This window comes from Moschus berezovskii, chromosome 26, assembly GCF_049115385.1.
Source record: "Moschus berezovskii isolate FMDL1 chromosome 26, NW_MosBer_1.0, whole genome shotgun sequence".
Lineage (NCBI taxonomy): Eukaryota > Metazoa > Chordata > Mammalia > Artiodactyla > Moschidae > Moschus > Moschus berezovskii.
Genome location: NC_142485.1, coordinates 19,448,779 through 19,459,159, shown reverse-complemented (window position 1 = coordinate 19,459,159; position 10,381 = coordinate 19,448,779). Strand labels below are relative to the sequence as shown.

General features: G+C 42.6%; 1 long non-coding RNA gene across 1 annotated transcript; it reads left to right on the top strand.

Annotated features, from left to right (window-relative positions):
• Positions 1–607: 607 nt before the first annotated feature.
• On the top strand, positions 608–9,371 carry LOC148773753 (uncharacterized). The gene is made up of 3 exons (XR_016036530.1): positions 608–672; positions 5,825–5,933; positions 8,839–9,371. It is a non-coding gene; the product is annotated as an uncharacterized LOC148773753 (long non-coding RNA).
• The last annotated feature ends 1,010 nt before the right edge of the window (positions 9,372–10,381 follow it).

The window sequence follows — 10,381 nt, the reverse complement described above, 5'->3', positions numbered from 1 at the left end:
ATCCCATGGATGGAGGAGCCTGGCGGACCACAGTTCATAAGGTGGCAAAGAGTTGGACAGGACATAGTATCCAAACAACAACAGTGGTCCATAAGTGTTGCTTCTGTTATCGGCTTCAGACGGCAAAGAGTTGGCCTGCAATGAGGGAGACCAGGGTTCAATCCCTGAGTTGGGAAGATCCCCTGGAAAAGGAAATGGCAACCTACCTCAGTATTCTTGCCTGGAAAATCTCATGGATGGAGGATCCTGGTGGGCTACAGTCCATAGGGTCGCAAAGAGTCGGACGCAACTGAGCAACTTCACTCACTCACTAGGCTGCTTAAGCAACAAAGAGCCCTGATGTGCATCTGAGTCACTGTTACCATAAATGGGACTGGTGTAAGGAGTGAGGCGCAGCTCCTGATTTTAAGTCAGTAAATTTGCTTCAGGATGACAAACACAAATCTTTTGGAAGCATGTTGCATGATAGGAAAGAGTTTTTTGTTGTTTTTTCTTTTCCCAGGGTCAGTTTGAAATAGGGATTTTGAATAAGATTTTAGTACCTAAATTTGGAACTTCTCATAACATGCATACTCTGTAAACTAACAGGAAATCACTGCTATGTACAGCAAACACGACCCCTTTGCTGTAAGAGGCCGCCATTCTCTCTGGCTTTCTCTCACTGGCATTCAGGTAAGCAATATCAAATGTATTGCCCTGTATGATGGTAACCCCACAGAGCCGGTCAGTCCAGGACCCTGCATACACACCGGAAAGCTTCGTGGAGTTGTTGCATTCATTTCTGGAAGTGAATTTTTACTCTTACCTTCCTGTAAATTCAAGAGATAAGACAACGTAGTGTAGTAATTGGTCTGTTAGATCAGCTTTATTAGAAATTGACTGCATTCTTCATTCATGCTACTCTAGACTGTTAACTTGGGTCTCAGTGAATTTGTTCTAGAGAAATTCGTGTACTTTTTAAAAGACCCATTTTCTATCAAGGTACTGATGGGGAAATTGAAACGCTGAAGAGGTAAGCATTGTGCTTATGTCTTGGTTACACACACCTTTTGAGGGGAGACCAAGACAGAAATAAAAGGTAAGTCATTCTTTCTAATTCAAGGCTATATAACCTCTACTACTGGGCTCTTTGGGGCTTCCCCAGTGGCTCAGATGGTAAAGACTCTGCCTGCAATGTGGGAGACCTGGAATCGATCCCTGTGTTGGGAAGATCCCCTGAAGAAGGGAATGGCAACCCACTCAGCATTCTTGCCTGGAGAATTCCATGGACAGAGGAACCTGGCAGGCTATACAGTCCATGGGGTGGCAAAGAGTCAGATACAACTGAGTGATCAACACTTTCACTGGGCCCTTTATGAAGCTGTAAGTCAGTGCTTCACCGTCTGGGGTACCTGAGCCCTTAGGGGGTCTTTGAAGGAAATAAGAAGGAGTTTTGAGTTGTTTTCACTAATTTCAAAAGGTCCAACAGAAATCGCACATTTCCCAAAATAAAACTGCATGAATTAAGTAGAATGTCATGGTATTTTTCCTTTTGATTAGTGTTAAATTTATTCAGTTTGATAACATTGATTATCATGCTAATTTGAAGCTGTGATTGCAGTTATATATGTCTTAGATGATTAAATGTAAAAATAGGTTAATTATGTCTTAATAAATGCAGTTTGTTTGATAGAATTTTATAACACCTAAACTCATCGGAAAAAGTATGATAAATTTGGGGCACTTTCTACATATATCTAGAAACAGGAAGAGTGTTTCTAGCACATATAACTCTAAAACATATAACTCTAAAACACTTTCAAAATTCTTCTGGAATCACAAGATTCCACATATTTGTTCTTTCTGGTCACCTTAACATGCATAGTATAAGGACTTCCCTGGTGGCGAAGTGAATAAGAATTTACCTGCCAATGCAGAAGACACAGGTTCGATCCCCGGTTGGGGAAGATCCCACGTGCTCTGGGGCAACTAAGCCCATGAGCCACAACTACTGAGCCTGTGCTCTAGAGCCAGGAACTGCAACTGCTGAGCCCACAGACCTAGAGCCTGTGCTCCTCAACAAGAGAAGCCGCTGAAATGAGAACCCTGTGCACTGCGATTAGTAGCCCCCGTCTGCCACAGCTAGAGAAAGCCCTGGCAGATCAGCAAAGACCCAGCACAACCAATCCAGAAAGAAACGACGAAACACGCACAGTAGAAGCCAAACCCTCCTTTCTTATACTTCTGATGCTAGCTGTGGCTGCAGGCCACTGACAGTTAGCGTTCATCACTGACATCGCTGGCTGTTCAGCCTTCACTTCAGTTCAATTCAGTTGCTCAGTCGTGTCCAACTCTTTGCAACCCCATGAATCACAGCACGCCAGGCCTCCCTGTCCATCACCAACTCCCAGAGTTCACTCAAACTCATGTCCATCGAGTCGGTGATGCCATCCAGCCATCTCATTCTCTGTCGTCCCCGTCTCCTCCCATCCCCAGTTCCTCCCTACATCAGAGTCTTTTCCAGTGAGTCAACTCGTCGCATGAGGTGGCCAAAGTATTGCAGTTTCAGCTTTAGCATCAGTCCTTCCAATGAACACTCAGGATCGATCTCCTTTAGAATGAACTGGTTGGATCTCCTTGCAGTCCAAGGGACTCTCAAGAGTCTTCTCCAACACCACAGTTCAAAAGCATCAATTCTTCAGCGCTCAGCTTTCTTCACAGTCCAACTCTCACATCCATACATGACCACTGGAAAAACCATAGCCTTGACTAGACGGACCTTTGTTGGCAAAGTACTGTCTTTGCTTTTTAACACGCCATCCAGGTTGGTCATATAGATACTTTACCCGGTTGCTAATGGCACGTGGCAGTTGACAATGGCAGTTCAGCTAGTTTGGAAAGTATAAATAGAAGTGTACCATATTTTCTGAACTCATGAATCATTAGGCTCGTTGAAAGACAAGTCTTTGAGGAAGTACTCAATTTGCTTCCCTAAGCTAACCCCCCAGGGTGGGGTTTTCGTAATCTCGTTACCATCACTGTGGCTTTAGGCGTCACTTATGTGACTCACCTGGTTTGGGCTGCTTTAGACAACCAGTCCAGAGTTCAGTCTGCTGAAGGGCACTGACTGAGATCATTGTTTCCCAGGCATGGCCTTTAAAGGTTAAATCAGTGGGGAGAGGCTCAGGAACATGTGACTTGCTATATTTAGGCTGGATTCTTCCCTAGAAGAATCTGTTCCAGAGATCATTCTGGAATGCTTCTTGGTTCTAAGGAGAGGTTGGGCATCATCCCCATCCCCATGCTGATGTCCATGAACTTGGAGATAAGAACAGAATTTGCTAGCTCTCAGTTGCAGGGGTTATTCGTATGATCACCACATGTCTGTTGGAACACATTACACAACACCACATGATGTGATGGAGACTTAATCTACTCAAGTTCCTCCTGTGTAAAGGAGGATAAGGCAGACGGCCACTAAGGATCTCCCAGGCTCTGACCAACTCCATATGACTCTCAGCTTCTGTGTAGAGTAGATCTCAGAATAAAGATTGCCCTTGTACAACACTCTTGACCAAGCTGATGCCAGACAGGTGGCAATTTACATGTGTGGGAGACTCACTGCGGGTGGGGAAAGTGGGGTGGAGACAAAGCATGTGCCTCAAAGTACTTATTTTAACCTTTAAAAAAACCTTTAAATGTTCCACTCATGTAAGGTGACTCTTTTCCTTTTGTTTCCTCGTGCTGGTGTAAAAAGCGATGATCAGCTAGGACACTTGTAAGCATCCATATTGGAACTGTTGTTCCCAGGGACTTGAAGGGTTCACAAAGTTTTAGTTACGCAATTTTCTTTGTTCTTAGATGTGTCTTTAAAGTTCTTAACTTTCTGTTTGTCTTTCATCCTAAGCTTACTCCCCTGTGCAAGACATGTGGGTCTGGCACCTGTGAGCCCACTAATATGTGCTTATTAATAATTAGTTATAATGAATAATTATTAATTATTATAATGAATAATAAGCTGTCATCTATTTAGACTTTATGCCAGTCCCCATTGCTCTAAGCATATATTATTTAATCCTCATGATAACTTCATGATTTACTCTTGTCCTGTCTTACAGACAGAAATGGAAATTTTTGAGAGGCTGAGTAATTTGCCTAAAGTCACATACATGTGGGAAACCAGGATTCAGGCTCACGTGCATTTGACTTGAGAGAGTCTATGTGCTTAATCACTATGCTATATTGTTTCTCTTTCTTTGTTGAAAGGATGAATACTATGAGCTCTTTCACAGTGAGGGGAGTGTCTTATTAGCAGATCTCCTCTGCTTGAAGACATCCTCTGGGATGGAGAGGAAGAGGCTTGGGGTTGGGAATTCTTTTACCAACTTTAACAGCAAAATAGACATCCGGTCCACAACCTAATAGCATTTACAGAAGTTTAAAAATATGCACAAAGCAAAAGTCCACACTTTACAAGAGCACATTCAAGCACATTATAAGCCCCTTATAATGGTTTCTCTTGGGGTACAGAATAGGAGTGGGAAGCAGGGCTAGAAGGCAATGAATAAATACCTAAGACAGGAGAGGGGACTCATGAAGGCCCAGTGACGGTGATATATGTGAGCTGAGAAATATAATGAACTTGACCTTTGCACTTGAGTATCTCCCCTCTTCCTTAGAAAGAATAAGAGCCAGGACAAGGGAAAAACAGATCAGGTTAAGACAAAACCTGGAAGGGTAAGGAAGGCAGGAGTGACTACCTCCTTCCTCACATTCAGAGGTTTTATTTGGTCCTAGAATGGAGGGGCTTTCCTTTAAACACAGCTACACATAGATCTGGTCCTAGAATGGAGGGGCTTTCCTGTAAACACAACTATACATAGATCAGCCCCACCAGGCACTTCAGTTTTGCTGGAGGATAAAGGTCTGCGGCCCCATCATCCCTATACGGGGGCTTCCCAAGCAGTGGTAAGGAATCTGCCTGCCAATGCAGGAGACATAAGAGATGCACATTTGACCCTGGGCTGGGAAGATCCCCTAGAGGAGGAAATGGCAAGCCAGTCCAGTATTCTTGCCTGGGAAATCCCATGGGCTAAGAAGCCTGGCGGACTACAGTCCATGGGGTTGCAAAGAGTGGGACACGACTGAGGCAACTTAATGCATGCGTGTGCACACACACACACACACCCCTATACACTAAAGGAGAAGCCATTCCAGAACATGCGAACTAGAAAGCACAGTCAGAGTCACTCTGCAGATAAGAAAGCCAATGTTCAGAGTTGTTGAAGGACTAAACCAAGATGGTACCGCTGGTTTGGACCAAATCCCGAATGACAACCTAGCTCTCTTCCCATGGGCCCTCACCCCTTCCCAGGCACGTCTGCCTCAGCTGGGCTCTAGAAGCCCCTTGCACGTTGACTTCTCTCTGCTTCTCTTGTTGAAGTAGCGATGGATTTTCCTGACCAATATCGCTCCCCTTCATTACCTGGACTCAGAAGAGTCTTTTTAAAAATATGTCAATTTTTCTTCTAGTTTTATTGAGATATGATTGATACACAGCCCTGTAGAAGTTTAAGGTGTACAGCATTATGACTTGACCTATATAGTACATTAAATGATGATCACAGTAAGTCTAGTGAACACTCATCACCTTATATAGATACAGCAATAAAGAAACGGAAAAAATATGTCTCCTTGAAATGAGAAATCTCAGGATTTAGTCTCTTAACAACTTTCATATATAATATGTGGCAGTGTAGATTTTATTGACATGTTGTATATTACATCCCTAGAACTCATTCATCTTATAACTGGAACTTTGTACCTTTTGACCGTATCTGTCCAGTATGCCCTCTCCCTAAGAAGAGCCTTGACTTTGGAAGGTGCTCAGTAAATATTGGTGACAGTGACCACTGATACTATAGAAGGTGTTCTTCGACTCTCCAAACACTTGGGTAAGGAAGTGAACTCTATACTACTTGTTCTAGATTATTGTAGCTTCTTATTTTATTCTAGTTTCAGCTTGGGTGTTAACTAGCTGTACAAATGCGAACTGGCAGCCTTATCTTGGATTTAGTTTCTTCATTTGTCCAAAGGATGGAGTGGTTTTTAGAGCTTTCTAGCCAAGGATTCTGTGGTTAGGGCTCTTCTGGGACTCCAGAACTAATATTTTCCACCAGGGCAGGCATGGGACAGTGCATGCTCACGGCGGATGCTCTGGCTAGCTCACTTCAGTGGCTCAGTCTTACAGGACTCCTGTGCTATCTATGAATGAGCAGCGAGATGCTCACCAAGAGCAACGTGCCTTGTAGAGATGGACAGTCCTTGCCTTCCAGGCATTGTCATCTTATTGGAGAAAAGTTAGTATAGACAGAAAAGATAACAACAGTTAGAAGCACGCGCATGGGTGCGTGTGTCCCTTCAGCCATGTCCGACTCTGTGTGACTCTGTGGAATGAAGCCCGCCAGGCTCCTCTGTCCATGGGATTCTCCAAGCAAGAACACTGGAGTGGGTTGCCATTTCGTTCTCCAGGGGATCTTCCCAACCCAGGGATCAAACCCGGGTTTCCTCCATTGCAGGTGGATTCTTTACTATCTGATCCACCAGGGAATCCCAGGTAGAAGGAAACCAAGTGACAAACCAGGCTGGGAGTCCAAGTGCCTACTTATACCTCCTCAGACCCAGTTGTGAGTGGCCAGGGAAAGCTTCTCAGAGGAAGAGGGATGCTGGGCTCTGAAGGGAAGTAGGATTCTGATAACAAAGGCAATGAAACGCAACAGTACAGGTGAATGTCACAGACCAAAGACACAGTCAAGGCACCCAACGGTTGCTGGGACATCTGCAAAAAACTGTATCACTAGATCAAGAGATAAGGGTGCTCAGAACTCAGCTAGGGAGGTGACCAACCGAAGGCATTATTTACAGCAAATACTCAGGAGGCATTTGAGTGTGTATCTGTGATTGAAAGGATGAGAAAGTGGATTAGAGAAGGTGTTTAGAGTTGGAGCTAAAAGTGGAGTGTGGCTGCAACAGGAGAGGTGGGCACGTCCTGGGGGTGGACTGTGGCTATCTTACCATCTGAGAGTGGTCACAAACTCACTGGGAGTTAAAATAAAGACAGAATGAGGACATCCAACCTACCGAGCAGTGACACAAAACTGTTTGTGAATAGCAGGTGAGTGTTGGACAATTAGGAGGTGAGCAGAGATCGTAGAATGTCAGAATGATTTTTAAAGATAACTTAAAAATGGAACTTTCTGAACAAGAAATAGTAAATCTAAGAGAAGATAATGTTACTAAGAGCTCTTCTACCCACACTGAAAGCATATATGTAATATCTGAACAATTATATTTTGCATTTGAATAAGTTCATGTGGCTATTAGAGTCAATAAATAAACGTCTACAGTCTCAGATACAATTAAAGTCAGTGGGTCCCTGAAACTTGGAATAGTTTTCTCCCATATGGTTATTTTTATATATGTAAAGATTGATCCTAGGTGTTCATTGGAAGGACTGATGCTAAAACTGAAACTTCAATACTTTGTCCACCTCATGTGACGAGTTGACTCACTGGAAAAGACTCTGATGCTGGAAGGGATTGGGGGCGGGAGGAGAAGGGGACGACAGAGAATGAGCTGGCTGGATGGCATCACCGACTCTATGGACATGAGTTTGAGTGAACTCCGGGAGTTGGTGATGGACAGGGAGGCCTGGTGTGCTGTGATTCATGGGGTCGCAAAAGAGTCGGACATGACTGAGCGACTGAACTGAACTGAACTGAACTGAAAGATCGATAGATGATAGATACATATCTGTATGTATGTACAGACACATAGATAAGTAGGTAGAAGCTCCAATACTTTCGCCACCTGATATGAAGAGCCAACTCACTGGAAAAGACCCTGATGCTGGGAAAGATTGAAGGCAGGAGAACAAAGGGTCGACAGAGGGTGAGCTGGCTGGCTGTAGTCACCAACTCAATGGGCATGAATTTGAGTAAACTCCTAGAGACAGTGAAGGACAGGGAAGCCTGGAGTGCTGCAGTCCATGGGATCACAAAGAGTCAGACACAGCTTAGCGACTAAACAACAACAATAAATATGACACTCAGTGGAAGCAGGATGATTAGATTTTTTAAACATCAGAAATTTTTATTTTTAAAATTTATTTTATTTATGTACTAATTATTATAGCTGGGCCAATATTGCTTTCTTCTCTCAGAAGTGTCCTTTTTAAAAATAAAATACTATAATCATTACAGTGAAAATACAAGAGGAAAAATATTTGAACTCGTATTTGAACCTACAACTTTCTACCATCTTTCTGATTCATTTCTCCCTTTCTAAAATTGAGTTAATATGATCATTAAAAAAAAATTTTGTAGTGTTTTTCTTACATTGAAGTATGGTTGATTTGGACTTCCCAGGTGGCACAGAGGTAAAGAATCCACCTGCCAAGTAGAAGATACAGGTTTGATCCCTGGGTCAGGAAGATTCCCCTGGAGAAGGGCATGGCCACCCACTCCAGTATTCTTGCCTGGGAAATTCCATGGACAGAGGAGCCTGGCAGGCTACATACAGTCCATGGGGTTGCCAAGAGTCAGATACGACTAAGCAACTGATCTCACATGTTGATTTACAGTATTTTGTAAGTTTCAGGTATACAGCATAATGCTTCACAGTTTTTAAGGGTTGTACTCATATTTTATAAAATATATATCATATTCTCTGTGCTATACAATATACCCTTGTAGTTTTTTATTTTTTAAAGATTTTTTTGATGTGAACTATTTTTAAAATCTTTATTGAATGTATTACAATATTGCTTCTGTCTTATGTTTTGGTTTTTTTGGCTGCAAGCAGGTGGAATCTTAGCTCCCCGACCAGGAATCGAACCCATACCCTCTGCATTAGAAGTTGAAGTCCCAACCACTGGACTGTCAGGGAAGTCCTTATTTTATGCATAATGGTTTGTTCTTCTTAATCCCCTACCCTGATTTTGCCCCTACCCAGTTCCCTCTCCCCACTGGTAACCACTAGCTTCTTCTTTGCATGTCTGTTTTTGTCTTGTTATATTCACTAGTTTATTTTTTAACTTTTTATTTTGTATTGGGGTATATCTGATTAACAAACAATGTTGTGATAGTTTCAGGTGAACAGAGAAGGGACTCAGCCGTACATATACATGTATCCATTCTCCCCCAAACTCCCCTTCCATCCAGGCTGCCACATAACATTGAACAGAGAGTTTCATGTGCCGTAGAGTAGGTCCTTGTTGGTTATCCATTTTAAATATAGCAGTATATTCACTAGTTTGTTTTATTTTTTAGATTCCACATAGTTAAATCTTACAATATTTGTCTTTCTCTTTCTGACTTCTTTCATAAGCATAAGATACCTTCCAAGTAGGATAGTTAGATTCTTAATAGAGTTTAGGAATAATTGCCCATCTCTTTATTGGGTATGTCTTCTGTTTAGCAGGCAGCTACTTTTCCCTTCAATAGAGGGAAATGGCAGGAAGCAAACAGAATCAAAATTACTTGAATTAAAAAAAATTACTTGAATTTTCTAAATATATATATTGTTCTGGAGAATATTATACCAATAACAATGGGACTGTCTTCCATCTGTGATGCAGTAAGCAACTTACAGCATAGTTTCCAATATATTTTATATTTAGAATCTCAGTACTGCTTTGTGATCATCAGGCTGGTATTAACATCCTCACTTCTCATTTAAATATAGGAAAACTGAGGCTCAAAGAGTTTATATGTGTTGCCTGGGAATTCACAGCCAGTGAGCTACAGAGCTGTGATTGAAATTCAAATCTTCTGACCCCTGGTCCAGTGTTTCTCACTTGCTGTCACACAAAAAAAGCAGCCTTGATTTTGATCCTGCATTTGTAATGTTCTTTTCTGCTCCTCAGGTCTGGAGATGCTGCTGACCTCCAACAAAAACTGCTGTCAAAGGCCCAGGCTCTACCCTGGCTCTCCCGAATAAAGGTTTCGGTCCAGAGCACACCACCCTGCTCACATACTCTTATTTGCACAGAGAGGATTGGATTACAGGGTCATCTTTGTTCCCATCCGTGCTTCCGTGTTCATTTGGTTACAGAGAAAACTGTGCTTAGGATTTGCAAAGTACAGCAGAGTATTTCCTTGTTTCATCACTGGCATTTTTTTTTTTAACCCAATGGTACACCTGTCCTTTAAAACTTGAGTATAGGTGTGGAATTGTGGGTGAGTGTGAAAAATGTTGCGGGTATAGATGGACCCAGGCTGAGTGTTTCCAGAGGGAAAGATACTCTGATGATGTCACTTGGTAAGCTTTGTTTATTGAGGCAGGAACAAAGCTCTTTCGAGGAGACAGAAGTAGAGACTGATTTTCACTCGATGGTAGGGAC